Source organism: Penaeus chinensis, chromosome 24 (genome assembly GCF_019202785.1).
Source record: "Penaeus chinensis breed Huanghai No. 1 chromosome 24, ASM1920278v2, whole genome shotgun sequence".
Lineage (NCBI taxonomy): Eukaryota > Metazoa > Arthropoda > Malacostraca > Decapoda > Penaeidae > Penaeus > Penaeus chinensis.
In genome coordinates, this window is record NC_061842.1 from 29,823,521 (window position 1) to 29,840,852 (window position 17,332).

General features: G+C 41.9%; 3 non-coding genes across 3 annotated transcripts; 1 reads left to right on the plus strand and 2 right to left on the minus strand.

The window, feature by feature from the left end:
- Positions 1-10,929: 10,929 nt before the first annotated feature.
- Positions 10,930-11,011, minus strand: Trnal-uag. Its single transcript has one exon. It is a non-coding gene; the product is annotated as a tRNA-Leu (tRNA).
- A 3,863-nt stretch (positions 11,012-14,874) lies between these two features.
- Trnal-uaa lies at positions 14,875-14,956 on the minus strand. Its single transcript has one exon. It is a non-coding gene; the product is annotated as a tRNA-Leu (tRNA).
- Positions 14,957-15,570: 614 nt separating this feature from the next.
- Trnal-aag lies at positions 15,571-15,652 on the plus strand. Its single transcript has one exon. It is a non-coding gene; the product is annotated as a tRNA-Leu (tRNA).
- The last annotated feature ends 1,680 nt before the right edge of the window (positions 15,653-17,332 follow it).

The window sequence follows — 17,332 nt, forward strand, 5'->3', positions numbered from 1 at the left end:
TCAGTATGCATGCCTTCAGTATGCATGCCTTCAGTATGCATGCCTTCAGTATGCATGCCTTCAGTATGCATGCCTTCAGTATGCATGCCTTCAGTATGCATGCCTTCAGTATGCATGCCTTCAGTATGCATGCCTTCAGTATGCATGCCTTCAGTATGCATGCCTTCAGTATGCATGCCTTCAGTATGCATGCCTTCAGTATGCATGCCTTCAGTATGCATGCCTTCAGTATGCATGCCTTCAGTATGCATGCCTTCAGTATGCATGCCTTCAGTATGCATGCCTTCAGTATGCATGCCTTCAGTATGCATGCCTTCAGTATGCATGCCTTCAGTATGCATGCCTTCAGTATGCATGCCTTCAGTATGCATGCCTTCAGTATGCATGCCTTCAGTATGCATGCCTTCAGTATGCATGCCTTCAGTATGCATGCCTTCAGTATGCATGCCTTCAGTATGCATGCCTTCAGTATGCATGCCTTCAGTATGCATGCCTTCAGTATGCATGCCTTCAGTATGCATGCCTTCAGTATGCATGCCTTCAGTATGCATGCCTTCAGTATGCATGCCTTCAGTATGCATGCCTTCAGTATGCATGCCTTCAGTATGCATGCCTTCAGTATGCATGCCTTCAGTATGCATGCCTTCAGTATGCATGCCTTCAGTATGCATGCCTTCAGTATGCATGCCTTCAGTATGCATGCCTTCAGTATGCATGCCTTCAGTATGCATGCCTTCAGTATGCATGCCTTCAGTATGCATGCCTTCAGTATGCATGCCTTCAGTATGCATGCCTTCAGTATGCATGCCTTCAGTATGCATGCCTTCAGTATGCATGCCTTCAGTATGCATGCCTTCAGTATGCATGCCTTCAGTATGCATGCCTTCAGTATGCATGCCTTCAGTATGCATGCCTTCAGTATGCATGCCTTCAGTATGCATGCCTTCAGTATGCATGCCTTCAGTATGCATGCCTTCAGTATGCATGCCTTCAGTATGCATGCCTTCAGTATGCATGCCTTCAGTATGCATGCCTTCAGTATGCATGCCTTCAGTATGCATGCCTTCAGTATGCATGCCTTCAGTATGCATGCCTTCAGTATGCATGCCTTCAGTATGCATGCCTTCAGTATGCATGCCTTCAGTATGCATGCCTTCAGTATGCATGCCTTCAGTATGCATGCCTTCAGTATGCATGCCTTCAGTATGCATGCCTTCAGTATGCATGCCTTCAGTATGCATGCCTTCAGTATGCATGCCTTCAGTATGCATGCCTTCAGTATGCATGCCTTCAGTATGCATGCCTTCAGTATGCATGCCTTCAGTATGCATGCCTTCAGTATGCATGCCTTCAGTATGCATGCCTTCAGTATGCATGCCTTCAGTATGCATGCCTTCAGTATGCATGCCTTCAGTATGCATGCCTTCAGTATGCATGCCTTCAGTATGCATGCCTTCAGTATGCATGCCTTCAGTATGCATGCCTTCAGTATGCATGCCTTCAGTATGCATGCCTTCAGTATGCATGCCTTCAGTATGCATGCCTTCAGTATGCATGCCTTCAGTATGCATGCCTTCAGTATGCATGCCTTCAGTATGCATGCCTTCAGTATGCATGCCTTCAGTATGCATGCCTTCAGTATGCATGCCTTCAGTATGCATGCCTTCAGTATGCATGCCTTCAGTATGCATGCCTTCAGTATGCATGCCTTCAGTATGCATGCCTTCAGTATGCATGCCTTCAGTATGCATGCCTTCAGTATGCATGCCTTCAGTATGCATGCCTTCAGTATGCATGCCTTCAGTATGCATGCCTTCAGTATGCATGCCTTCAGTATGCATGCCTTCAGTATGCATGCCTTCAGTATGCATGCCTTCAGTATGCATGCCTTCAGTATGCATGCCTTCAGTATGCATGCCTTCAGTATGCATGCCTTCAGTATGCATGCCTTCAGTATGCATGCCTTCAGTATGCATGCCTTCAGTATGCATGCCTTCAGTATGCATGCCTTCAGTATGCATGCCTTCAGTATGCATGCCTTCAGTATGCATGCCTTCAGTATGCATGCCTTCAGTATGCATGCCTTCAGTATGCATGCCTTCAGTATGCATGCCTTCAGTATGCATGCCTTCAGTATGCATGCCTTCAGTATGCATGCCTTCAGTATGCATGCCTTCAGTATGCATGCCTTCAGTATGCATGCCTTCAGTATGCATGCCTTCAGTATGCATGCCTTCAGTATGCATGCCTTCAGTATGCATGCCTTCAGTATGCATGCCTTCAGTATGCATGCCTTCAGTATGCATGCCTTCAGTATGCATGCCTTCAGTATGCATGCCTTCAGTATGCATGCCTTCAGTATGCATGCCTTCAGTATGCATGCCTTCAGTATGCATGCCTTCAGTATGCATGCCTTCAGTATGCATGCCTTCAGTATGCATGCCTTCAGTATGCATGCCTTCAGTATGCATGCCTTCAGTATGCATGCCTTCAGTATGCATGCCTTCAGTATGCATGCCTTCAGTATGCATGCCTTCAGTATGCATGCCTTCAGTATGCATGCCTTCAGTATGCATGCCTTCAGTATGCATGCCTTCAGTATGCATGCCTTCAGTATGCATGCCTTCAGTATGCATGCCTTCAGTATGCATGCCTTCAGTATGCATGCCTTCAGTATGCATGCCTTCAGTATGCATGCCTTCAGTATGCATGCCTTCAGTATGCATGCCTTCAGTATGCATGCCTTCAGTATGCATGCCTTCAGTATGCATGCCTTCAGTATGCATGCCTTCAGTATGCATGCCTTCAGTATGCATGCCTTCAGTATGCATGCCTTCAGTATGCATGCCTTCAGTATGCATGCCTTCAGTATGCATGCCTTCAGTATGCATGCCTTCAGTATGCATGCCTTCAGTATGCATGCCTTCAGTATGCATGCCTTCAGTATGCATGCCTTCAGTATGCATGCCTTCAGTATGCATGCCTTCAGTATGCATGCCTTCAGTATGCATGCCTTCAGTATGCATGCCTTCAGTATGCATGCCTTCAGTATGCATGCCTTCAGTATGCATGCCTTCAGTATGCATGCCTTCAGTATGCATGCCTTCAGTATGCATGCCTTCAGTATGCATGCCTTCAGTATGCATGCCTTCAGTATGCATGCCTTCAGTATGCATGCCTTCAGTATGCATGCCTTCAGTATGCATGCCTTCAGTATGCATGCCTTCAGTATGCATGCCTTCAGTATGCATGCCTTCAGTATGCATGCCTTCAGTATGCATGCCTTCAGTATGCATGCCTTCAGTATGCATGCCTTCAGTATGCATGCCTTCAGTATGCATGCCTTCAGTATGCATGCCTTCAGTATGCATGCCTTCAGTATGCATGCCTTCAGTATGCATGCCTTCAGTATGCATGCCTTCAGTATGCATGCCTTCAGTATGCATGCCTTCAGTATGCATGCCTTCAGTATGCATGCCTTCAGTATGCATGCCTTCAGTATGCATGCCTTCAGTATGCATGCCTTCAGTATGCATGCCTTCAGTATGCATGCCTTCAGTATGCATGCCTTCAGTATGCATGCCTTCAGTATGCATGCCTTCAGTATGCATGCCTTCAGTATGCATGCCTTCAGTATGCATGCCTTCAGTATGCATGCCTTCAGTATGCATGCCTTCAGTATGCATGCCTTCAGTATGCATGCCTTCAGTATGCATGCCTTCAGTATGCATGCCTTCAGTATGCATGCCTTCAGTATGCATGCCTTCAGTATGCATGCCTTCAGTATGCATGCCTTCAGTATGCATGCCTTCAGTATGCATGCCTTCAGTATGCATGCCTTCAGTATGCATGCCTTCAGTATGCATGCCTTCAGTATGCATGCCTTCAGTATGCATGCCTTCAGTATGCATGCCTTCAGTATGCATGCCTTCAGTATGCATGCCTTCAGTATGCATGCCTTCAGTATGCATGCCTTCAGTATGCATGCCTTCAGTATGCATGCCTTCAGTATGCATGCCTTCAGTATGCATGCCTTCAGTATGCATGCCTTCAGTATGCATGCCTTCAGTATGCATGCCTTCAGTATGCATGCCTTCAGTATGCATGCCTTCAGTATGCATGCCTTCAGTATGCATGCCTTCAGTATGCATGCCTTCAGTATGCATGCCTTCAGTATGCATGCCTTCAGTATGCATGCCTTCAGTATGCATGCCTTCAGTATGCATGCCTTCAGTATGCATGCCTTCAGTATGCATGCCTTCAGTATGCATGCCTTCAGTATGCATGCCTTCAGTATGCATGCCTTCAGTATGCATGCCTTCAGTATGCATGCCTTCAGTATGCATGCCTTCAGTATGCATGCCTTCAGTATGCATGCCTTCAGTATGCATGCCTTCAGTATGCATGCCTTCAGTATGCATGCCTTCAGTATGCATGCCTTCAGTATGCATGCCTTCAGTATGCATGCCTTCAGTATGCATGCCTTCAGTATGCATGCCTTCAGTATGCATGCCTTCAGTATGCATGCCTTCAGTATGCATGCCTTCAGTATGCATGCCTTCAGTATGCATGCCTTCAGTATGCATGCCTTCAGTATGCATGCCTTCAGTATGCATGCCTTCAGTATGCATGCCTTCAGTATGCATGCCTTCAGTATGCATGCCTTCAGTATGCATGCCTTCAGTATGCATGCCTTCAGTATGCATGCCTTCAGTATGCATGCCTTCAGTATGCATGCCTTCAGTATGCATGCCTTCAGTATGCATGCCTTCAGTATGCATGCCTTCAGTATGCATGCCTTCAGTATGCATGCCTTCAGTATGCATGCCTTCAGTATGCATGCCTTCAGTATGCATGCCTTCAGTATGCATGCCTTCAGTATGCATGCCTTCAGTATGCATGCCTTCAGTATGCATGCCTTCAGTATGCATGCCTTCAGTATGCATGCCTTCAGTATGCATGCCTTCAGTATGCATGCCTTCAGTATGCATGCCTTCAGTATGCATGCCTTCAGTATGCATGCCTTCAGTATGCATGCCTTCAGTATGCATGCCTTCAGTATGCATGCCTTCAGTATGCATGCCTTCAGTATGCATGCCTTCAGTATGCATGCCTTCAGTATGCATGCCTTCAGTATGCATGCCTTCAGTATGCATGCCTTCAGTATGCATGCCTTCAGTATGCATGCCTTCAGTATGCATGCCTTCAGTATGCATGCCTTCAGTATGCATGCCTTCAGTATGCATGCCTTCAGTATGCATGCCTTCAGTATGCATGCCTTCAGTATGCATGCCTTCAGTATGCATGCCTTCAGTATGCATGCCTTCAGTATGCATGCCTTCAGTATGCATGCCTTCAGTATGCATGCCTTCAGTATGCATGCCTTCAGTATGCATGCCTTCAGTATGCATGCCTTCAGTATGCATGCCTTCAGTATGCATGCCTTCAGTATGCATGCCTTCAGTATGCATGCCTTCAGTATGCATGCCTTCAGTATGCATGCCTTCAGTATGCATGCCTTCAGTATGCATGCCTTCAGTATGCATGCCTTCAGTATGCATGCCTTCAGTATGCATGCCTTCAGTATGCATGCCTTCAGTATGCATGCCTTCAGTATGCATGCCTTCAGTATGCATGCCTTCAGTATGCATGCCTTCAGTATGCATGCCTTCAGTATGCATGCCTTCAGTATGCATGCCTTCAGTATGCATGCCTTCAGTATGCATGCCTTCAGTATGCATGCCTTCAGTATGCATGCCTTCAGTATGCATGCCTTCAGTATGCATGCCTTCAGTATGCATGCCTTCAGTATGCATGCCTTCAGTATGCATGCCTTCAGTATGCATGCCTTCAGTATGCATGCCTTCAGTATGCATGCCTTCAGTATGCATGCCTTCAGTATGCATGCCTTCAGTATGCATGCCTTCAGTATGCATGCCTTCAGTATGCATGCCTTCAGTATGCATGCCTTCAGTATGCATGCCTTCAGTATGCATGCCTTCAGTATGCATGCCTTCAGTATGCATGCCTTCAGTATGCATGCCTTCAGTATGCATGCCTTCAGTATGCATGCCTTCAGTATGCATGCCTTCAGTATGCATGCCTTCAGTATGCATGCCTTCAGTATGCATGCCTTCAGTATGCATGCCTTCAGTATGCATGCCTTCAGTATGCATGCCTTCAGTATGCATGCCTTCAGTATGCATGCCTTCAGTATGCATGCCTTCAGTATGCATGCCTTCAGTATGCATGCCTTCAGTATGCATGCCTTCAGTATGCATGCCTTCAGTATGCATGCCTTCAGTATGCATGCCTTCAGTATGCATGCCTTCAGTATGCATGCCTTCAGTATGCATGCCTTCAGTATGCATGCCTTCAGTATGCATGCCTTCAGTATGCATGCCTTCAGTATGCATGCCTTCAGTATGCATGCCTTCAGTATGCATGCCTTCAGTATGCATGCCTTCAGTATGCATGCCTTCAGTATGCATGCCTTCAGTATGCATGCCTTCAGTATGCATGCCTTCAGTATGCATGCCTTCAGTATGCATGCCTTCAGTATGCATGCCTTCAGTATGCATGCCTTCAGTATGCATGCCTTCAGTATGCATGCCTTCAGTATGCATGCCTTCAGTATGCATGCCTTCAGTATGCATGCCTTCAGTATGCATGCCTTCAGTATGCATGCCTTCAGTATGCATGCCTTCAGTATGCATGCCTTCAGTATGCATGCCTTCAGTATGCATGCCTTCAGTATGCATGCCTTCAGTATGCATGCCTTCAGTATGCATGCCTTCAGTATGCATGCCTTCAGTATGCATGCCTTCAGTATGCATGCCTTCAGTATGCATGCCTTCAGTATGCATGCCTTCAGTATGCATGCCTTCAGTATGCATGCCTTCAGTATGCATGCCTTCAGTATGCATGCCTTCAGTATGCATGCCTTCAGTATGCATGCCTTCAGTATGCATGCCTTCAGTATGCATGCCTTCAGTATGCATGCCTTCAGTATGCATGCCTTCAGTATGCATGCCTTCAGTATGCATGCCTTCAGTATGCATGCCTTCAGTATGCATGCCTTCAGTATGCATGCCTTCAGTATGCATGCCTTCAGTATGCATGCCTTCAGTATGCATGCCTTCAGTATGCATGCCTTCAGTATGCATGCCTTCAGTATGCATGCCTTCAGTATGCATGCCTTCAGTATGCATGCCTTCAGTATGCATGCCTTCAGTATGCATGCCTTCAGTATGCATGCCTTCAGTATGCATGCCTTCAGTATGCATGCCTTCAGTATGCATGCCTTCAGTATGCATGCCTTCAGTATGCATGCCTTCAGTATGCATGCCTTCAGTATGCATGCCTTCAGTATGCATGCCTTCAGTATGCATGCCTTCAGTATGCATGCCTTCAGTATGCATGCCTTCAGTATGCATGCCTTCAGTATGCATGCCTTCAGTATGCATGCCTTCAGTATGCATGCCTTCAGTATGCATGCCTTCAGTATGCATGCCTTCAGTATGCATGCCTTCAGTATGCATGCCTTCAGTATGCATGCCTTCAGTATGCATGCCTTCAGTATGCATGCCTTCAGTATGCATGCCTTCAGTATGCATGCCTTCAGTATGCATGCCTTCAGTATGCATGCCTTCAGTATGCATGCCTTCAGTATGCATGCCTTCAGTATGCATGCCTTCAGTATGCATGCCTTCAGTATGCATGCCTTCAGTATGCATGCCTTCAGTATGCATGCCTTCAGTATGCATGCCTTCAGTATGCATGCCTTCAGTATGCATGCCTTCAGTATGCATGCCTTCAGTATGCATGCCTTCAGTATGCATGCCTTCAGTATGCATGCCTTCAGTATGCATGCCTTCAGTATGCATGCCTTCAGTATGCATGCCTTCAGTATGCATGCCTTCAGTATGCATGCCTTCAGTATGCATGCCTTCAGTATGCATGCCTTCAGTATGCATGCCTTCAGTATGCATGCCTTCAGTATGCATGCCTTCAGTATGCATGCCTTCAGTATGCATGCCTTCAGTATGCATGCCTTCAGTATGCATGCCTTCAGTATGCATGCCTTCAGTATGCATGCCTTCAGTATGCATGCCTTCAGTATGCATGCCTTCAGTATGCATGCCTTCAGTATGCATGCCTTCAGTATGCATGCCTTCAGTATGCATGCCTTCAGTATGCATGCCTTCAGTATGCATGCCTTCAGTATGCATGCCTTCAGTATGCATGCCTTCAGTATGCATGCCTTCAGTATGCATGCCTTCAGTATGCATGCCTTCAGTATGCATGCCTTCAGTATGCATGCCTTCAGTATGCATGCCTTCAGTATGCATGCCTTCAGTATGTATGCATTCAGTATGTATGCATTCAGTATGTATGCATTCAGTATGTATGCATTCAGTATGTATGCATTCAGTATGTATGCATTAATTATGTATACATGTATTAAGTATGTATATACAAGTTTTTACTTTTCATTACGTTTCATGTTCTTTTAATTTTATTGTTTTAATGTTTATTTCACTTGGTTTTAATGTTTTTAAGGTAGTTGTTTTTCTTACAAAACAATCTTTTAAACAGCTTCCTAATAAAATAACTCCACATTAAGAGAGCCCTATCTCGTCTGTTAACGCCCTTCCTCTCCCTCTTCCTTCCCTGCGCAACCACAACCTCAACCACATCCCATCTCATTATCCTTCCATAACGTAAGCGTCCCTCATCCTAATCCTTACCCTCATCTCACTGGTTCCTGATTTCCGACACATGACATCTGCCAACTACACCCTTGCCATGACCGCGGCTCCTTTGCCAGAAGAAGTGGCAACGCGTGAGCGGAGGAGATGTCATGGCCAGTGTTGATAACCCAAACGTGATCAGCGATCTCACTCGTATTTCATACCTTGCAATCTTGAGGTTAGCCGAGGGCATCACCGTTGCCATTGGCGAGAAGTACGTACACGGTGGGGTCACCGATAGCGCCTGGCAGGCTGCTTTTTCCGAACCTAACCTCCCTCGTTAGCCGAGTACGACCTGCAGCCCGGGCATGACGGCGCACTGGCTGAGGAGCTGGCTCGCCGAATCGCTCACGCCAAATGCGCACAATCATGCCAGGGTTGCGGCAAACACAGATGCCACCCTCACCAGCCTTATCCTCCTTTCCACCTCCCTCTCATCTATCCCCCCATCCTTTACCCTGCATGTTGGGTTAAGCCCCGACACTTTTCTCTCTCTCTAAATCATCTCTTTTATCATCCCCTTTATAATTCCCCTCTCCCGCCATCCCCCACCCCCCACCCCCCGGGAACGGGTCTTTTTCTTTGAACTTTACTTACTTACATATCATTACATCACTTCCGCTCAGAATACTGTCGGATGACCACTATGTAACTTCCCTCTTTCCCGTTTCTTTTGATATGGATATCACAACTGTCTCTCAGGTTGCTAGAGATGTTCCTGTTTCATAAACGCCAAGTTTTTCAAAAGTTCCAGATGATGTTCCTTTGTGCACACCTACTGGTTTGTATATAGGACCTTGTTTTTAAATACACCATACGCCATATTTGCTCGTTTGTCTCATGCGTATGGCGTGTCTCCATTTAAAAAGTAAGGTCCGTAATACTTGAATAATTAGAAGAGTCAGGCAGTATCTAGTAAGAAGGTAAAATAAATCGGTTACAGTAAGAAAAGGTGAAAATTATTTCCTTATTGTTCTTGCGTGTTTCCCATTGCCATTATGGAGTCGTTAATATATTGCCGTCATATCATTGTAATATAGATATAACAAAGATATATTTAAGATAAATGGAAGATTCATTAGATCATGGAAGACATGATATGAATTTAAATTTATTAATATGTTTTTTTCTGATTATATGTACGTATGTATGTATGTTTATATATACACGCATTTATAAATAATTGTATGCATATGCATGTATATATGTATATAAGTATGTATCCATGCATTATACAATAAGGGAAAGGGAGCTGACAGCACTCGTGGACAATACAAACGACTGCCTAATCTTATAATCACACGGCTAGAAAGGCCGCTATTGCACATATTTTAAGTGTTACTGAGAATCAATTTATAATGCTAATAACCTAACCCATTTTGGCAGACATAGGAAAATTCAAATTGTTTCAAAATAATATTAGATCAAATGGCTGAAGGAATGAGCTTACAAACTGAATATATAGAAGGCTACAATTCTTTTGACGAAGTTGATCAAATAAACAGGGAATGGATTATACACATTTATTTAATGTTTGTCGCTTAAATATTGTGTAAAGTCTATCCTTTCTCACTGCTTCATATATCAATCTTTTTTCGTCACAGACATCTCCAACGGGATCCCAAGATGTGTGCACAATGGAAAATTATCTGGATCTTTTGATACCATTGGCGTTTATGGAACAATAACTCGTGAACCCTGAGAGAAAGAAATGCGTAAGAGGGTAACTGTTGTAGTGGTCATAGTACAGTATTCCCTTCTGAAGTAATGTGATGGAATGCCTTGTGATTCGATCTTTAACCTCACTGTTTCACTGAGCCAGATAATGTTGAGTGACATATCGGAATTATTAGCAAATCATATGAATGGAAGATCTCAACTCTCAAATATTTGCAACTTTTGTCATTTCAAGATTATGTAATGATTGGAGTTATTCCGGATATAACACAAAAACTTACAACAATATATATCTGGATATATGTTTGTGTGTGAAACCTGAAAAATCCTTTTAAAGAGAGGGAAGATAATTGAAGATGTCAACCTAACATGAATACTTGCATGAATATTAGTTTTATCATATGTATATGTTTTATATGTTCTCACTAGAACAGATTTTTCGTTTCTCGGAGTATCTATAAATAACATTCTAGGATCAAAGGTGAAGTGCCAAAAGCCGTGGCAGCGGTGGGATTCGAACCCACGCCTCCATAGAGACTGGTGCCTAAAACCAGCGCCTTAGACCACTCGGCCACGCTACCTATTCATGTGCAAAAATTGTCACTTCATCAAATGCTAAACTTCTAATATACTGCCCATCAAATGTCATCTTGTGAGAATAAATTCCAGCTTAGCTTTGCTATGCCCCCATCCCTTCCCAAAAAGATACAAAAGAAACTAAAATAGAAAGAAAGAATGGAAACGATCACAAAGAAAGCGCAGGAATTGGTAGGGTCAACGATGTGTAATTTCCTCAGTCCTGTATTAATACAAATATCTTTTATCTGAAATTAACACGAGTAAGTGAAACCCGGCGTTATATATCCGTGGCGGCAATATACCCAATATTGGAAGGGCAGGTTCGCTTAACAAATATGTCATAACGCAGTAGTAAAACATGAAAAATTATGGTACGAACCAGGCATTGTGAAGGACAGGAAGTCATACCTAAATATTATGTGTGCATTTCTGGATGTCTTTTCTGTAATTCTTTCATAGATATCCCTCTCATTGAGAATAAAGGTATGTAAAGCAGGTCTGATTATTATAAAACGAAATATCACGGTACGGGTAATGTTTAATATATAAAAAACAAAATTATTCTGAGGAATATAATTTCTACTCGGGTTGCTTATGCTGATTTCTGCAATTCACAGACTTTCCTTCCTTCAGCAACATATATCTAGTATGAAATATGGTTATCGCATTGTTTTTATATCATAAATAACCATTTATATCCCTTCATAAATTCCAAAAAGCACAGACACGCACACACACTCATGCATACACACACACAGTATGTATTTATGCATATATTAAGGATGTATAAATGTATTTAGTGTTTATGTTAGTATTAATTATATATATATATGTGTTTATATATATATATATATATATATATATATATATATATATATATATATATATATATACACACACACACACACACACACACACACACACACACACACACACACACACACACATATATATATATAATCTCAGCAAGTGATTTTCTTTTCGGGAATCTTAACTTCAAACAGGAAAAGTAACACCAGCGTAGCTGCGAACATTATTTTATTTCAGACATTTCGAAGATTCTAACATTCTAAAAAATATAATAAAAGAACCATAAACATAAGCCAAAATAGCAAGGAATTACAATATGAAGTAAAAATAATATAATAAGCTATACAAGTTCTTATCATCCCGGAGATCAGACAGAAGATTCAGTTGGTGGGAATTTGTCTCAATATTGGATCTTCGTTTGCGACAAAACAGGTGGTAGGCATTTTTGGCAATGGCAACAATTCTATTATGAATATAATTTATGCTGTCATTACCATAAATGTTAAACTTGGATATCCTATTACAGATGAATTCAAAACCTAAAAAGAAGTTTTCATATTTAATGTTCATGGTGGGAAAACCGAAATCTAAACCTAAAGCAAAGAGTTCACTTTCCTCTGTGGTTAGATTTCTGCCTGGCGTGATAACGTGACCCAAGCGTATTGTTTTAGATTAGAAGTTTGTTATGGCTTGTTGACAAAATTGCAACAAATGGTATAGGGGATGAATAAGGAATATATAGAAAGCTACAAGATATATGGTGTCGATTAAAACCGTTAATGGAGGTAATAAATTAAATATGGAATACTTTATATATTTAATATCTGTTGTTTAAAGATTGTATAAAGTCACTCCTCCCTCTCTGCTTCGTATACTAATCTCGTGCAAAGGGAGCCTCTGACCGACGGCCACCGAACCTTCTTAACACACCATTCATGACGTCAATAGAATTATTTCTCTTTCTACACCAAAACTACCATATATTACATTGAGAGAAGAGGAAAAATGGAGCTGTTTTATTGGATATTTATTCAATAGTTGTTATCAAAAGCTTGCATAAATTAATTCCTCCCTCTTTGCTTCGCATAACAATCTTCTCCGGGATGGGAGCCTTTGACCGACGCCCACCGAACCTTCTCGTCTTTCGCATTGCCCTTCTGAGGAAGGTAACCACCTACACTACAGGCATTTCCAACGCGGTCCCAGGATGTGGTGTGCAAATAGGAAAATCCAGATCTTATTATACATTTTGCATTTGTGGATGAGGAAACTCACTTGAAACCTGAGAAATGGGCGTGACATCCATATAGAAAACGCGAAAGAGCGAAGTTGCTGTACCATCGTGAATTCCTGTACTTCACAATGTCGGATTCTTTCCATCATTTTTTAAATGCAAATTCAATTTTTATTGATTACGAACTTTCTTCATTACTTCTTTCGTCTACTGCGTTATGACATATTTGTAAAATGAACCTACTCTTCTTGGGAATATCGTTTCCCTTCGCATCGAGGAAGATTGTAAACCTCTTCGGACTTCCATGGCCATATTTCCTGCAGCTTCTTTGTATGATCGTTTCCATATATTTCTATTCATTTTGCATTTTTTTTTTTTGTTTGTGGGGGTGGGGGGGTAGCAAAGTGAAGCTGATTTACTCCTCCCCCCCACAAAATGACATTCAATGGATAGTATGTAGGGAATTGGATGATTTAATAAAGTGATAAAGCGATATAATTTTTCATACTCCTCCCTCCATGTTTCGAATTCCGATCTCCTCCTCTAACCGTTGGTATTTGAGGTGGAGAGAGAGAGGGTAATGGATTTATATTCATCTTTACTATCAGATGCCAAAGTGTAGATTTCGTGATTTGTCTTCTTAAATAGTGCAGCGGGAAATGGAGATCTGAAGTAAATAAATAGATAAAGGTTATTATACTTAATTGTTAAAACTCAAAGGATGTGCGCAATTAATATAATTTCTGACAATTCTGCAAGCAAACATCAGCTTAGTTATCAAAAGAAATATTTTGATTGAAGTACTGTGAGTTAAAAATGCTTAGATAATACATCATTAAGTCTTGGTAGATACAATATCGGGTTCAGTCGTCGATTAAAATATATCGGCTTTCTCCGCCTTAAACACATTTATATCACAGACCAAAGGAAAATATAGTTAGGATATGGACTTATTGTGTATATATATATATATATATATATATATATATATATATATATATATATATATATATATATACATATATATATATATTATTATTATTTTTTTTTTTTTTTTTAAGTCAATCTTCACCGCGCAAAGGGAGTCTCTCACCACAATCTTCTTCTGCAGGAGGCAACTGCCTCCACCACAGGCATATCATATTCATTGTGTTTGGAATATTCATTCGATAGTAAACGGAGATATACCAGAAACAACTCGAAACTTTCAACAATTATTATATGGGCAATTTTCCAACATCTCGAAGAGAATAGAAATACAGGAAAAGACCAAAAACGTAAAATGCACAGTCGTTTGTTCTTAACCCATGGAGCAGATGTGCTACCCAGATGCAATTTACAACATTGGCTGTATTGCATCACAGGAGGCGAAAGATGCGGCAGAGAGAGATCATAGCCAAGGCAAAATGTTATGCATGCATTAGTAGTGTGCAAGAATCCTTCTTAATGCATTCATATGTGAGAACACTGTAAGAACCGATTATGAATGTTTAGCTTTTTGAAGAAAATCGTTTCGCTCATTTATCCGTAGCATTTCGTATATGACATATCCAGTAATGCTTGCAAGGACATGGTTAGCTTGTTTACAGGGCCTTACGTCATAAATGCAGATGTTTGCAGCGTGCATGTGTTAATTCAGAACAACCCTTTTACAACTCAGACAAGCACCAACCGACGACATCAATCTAATATAGATTTGCAGGAATACGATTATTATATCTTCTGAAAGTATAGATAATATTTGATGCATTTTCACTGGAAGTGCCTTTTCGCTTCAGGGAGTATCTATAATAATATATTAGGATCAGAAGGTAAGTGTCCTGGCAGCGGTGGGATTCGAACCCACGCCTCCGAAGAGAATGGTGCTTAAAACCAGCGCCTTAGACCACTCGGCCACGCTGCCTCTTGATATGTGTACATTTACCATCGAGTTTCCATTCTACGAGGTAGCACCGACATTTCCAGCATGATCCGAAGATGTGAGTATACATCATCATCATTATATGGGGGCATACGCACGGCTGTGCTTTGGCGCGCCCAGTCTTTGGCTCCACCTCCTTGGGTCCCTCCGAGCAAGCCTCCATGCAGTATTCCTTTCCACCCCCAGCACATCTTGGCAGATCTGATCGACTTGCTTCAGCCAAGAGTCTTGGTCTTCTCCAGGCTGGGTCAACCCTCTCGGAAATGGCCCTATAAGCCGGATCATCCTCAGGAAAACAAACCACATGCCCATAGAGCTGAAGTTGGCGCTCTCTTATCAGCCTGGTAATATGTCTTGAATCAGTCTCACGAAGTATCCTCTGCTTGAACACATGGTCTCTCCAGGTATACCCCATGATTCTGCGAAGACAAGTCAAGTCGGCCTTTCAGAGCATTGTCCAGTGTCCAGGACTCACACCCATAGAGTAAGACCAGCGCTCTGAAGTGCCTGATATTAGTCCTTCTAGTCAAATACAGATAGCGCCAAATACTCCTACTGAGTAAGACTATAAGATGTTAAATGTTATAATATCAGTAGGTAGCGTGGCCGAGCGGTCTAAGGCGCTGGTTTAAGGCACCAGTCTCTTCGGAGGCGTGGGTTCGAATCCCACCGCTGCCAGGGATTTTAGTACTTCATCGTTGCCTTGATTTTTTATCAAAGGTATGCCGAGAAGCTAAAAAGCATTTCCAGTGAGAAGATATAAAATATATGATCTTTTCAAAATGTGAAGCTAAGATTTATGTCACCATTCAACATTTGGCTCATATCGTCGTTATGAACTACCAAATGATTGATAAAGCCTTGATTTTTTTTATCAAAGATACGCCAAGAAGCTATAAAGCATTTCCAGTTAGAAGAAATGAAATATATTATCTGTTCAAGATGTGAAGCTAAGATTTGTGTTAGCATTCAAATTAGGCTCATATCGCCATTATGAACTACCAAATGATTGATAAGGTCTCCAGTAAATAGTACTACATTAATCATGTCTAAGAATTAATCCAAAGAAATCAGTCATCTGTAATTAACGGTAATCTGTTAATAATAAGATTAGATAATTTGCTACGTAATTCAGATCACGTCACTTTTCATCACATCACTCTCGGTCAGAATACTGTCTGAGGGCCAGTATGTAAGTTTCCTCTTTTCCGTTCCTTTTGATATCCATATCCCGGAATGTAAGGTGCACAAAGGAACATAATTTGATACTTGTGACGCATTTGGCGTATGTGGGTCAGGAAAGTCTCTTGAAACTTGAGAAATGGGCGTGGCAGAGAAACGGGAAAGAGAAAACTACCGATGCGAGTCAATGTTGTGATTTGACATTTGACCTGTGTATTTCACGGCATATCCCTGAGTCACATAGAGTCAACCGACGATGGAAATGTTTACAAGATGTGTGAATTAATTACATCATCCCTGTTTAACCTTTTTCCTTTACCGAGTTCTTTTAATGTCAGAACAAATTTTAAAGATTATTAGTGTTCGTTTGCAAGACAAACGCTTAACTTTTCTCAGGTTTCAAGTGAGTTTCCTCATCCGCAAATGCAAAATATATCAATAGATCTGGAAATTCCTGTTTGTACACAACATCCTAGAACCACGTTGGAGATGCCTGGGGTGGAGGCGGTTGCCTGCCGCAGAAGGGCAAGACGAGAAGGTTCGGGCGTTGGCCAGCGTTGGCCAGTTTATGTTTAGATAACTTATTCTACTGATGTTATTAATGGTGTTTTGACACGTATTCATACATTGCATTCACAGTTTCTTCTATGCGCATGGCTATAAAACTTCAATAACAGAAAGATATACTACAAGATCTAATCCAAGATTATTTAAATTTACAATTGAGAACATGTTGTGAACAATGGAGAATCGCTCCCTATTAGAAGGAGGATATAATAAGACAGTAGGAGGGTTTATGAAATAATGCAAAGGAATGCATCAGCGTACTTCAGTATTTAGTAAGCAGTTGACGTAACAAATCGTTTAAACAAACAACATTGTTTCCCTGGAAGAGAAAGATGTACAAGAAAGTATACATAACGGCTTTTATTCAGAAATCTGATATTTGTGATCTATATAATACAGTATTGAGAAAAACACATGCCGTTGTTCCGTCTAGTTCCAGCGTTTTTTTTTTTTTTGTTTTTTTTTTTGCGAAACATAGGACAGATAGAAATCTTAGCCAAGGGAAAATGTTATGCATGCATTGGTAGTGTGTACGAATTCTTGATGCTTTCATATATGAGTACACTGCAGAAGCTCTTTGAAAAAACTTATTAACGACTTTTATCATTG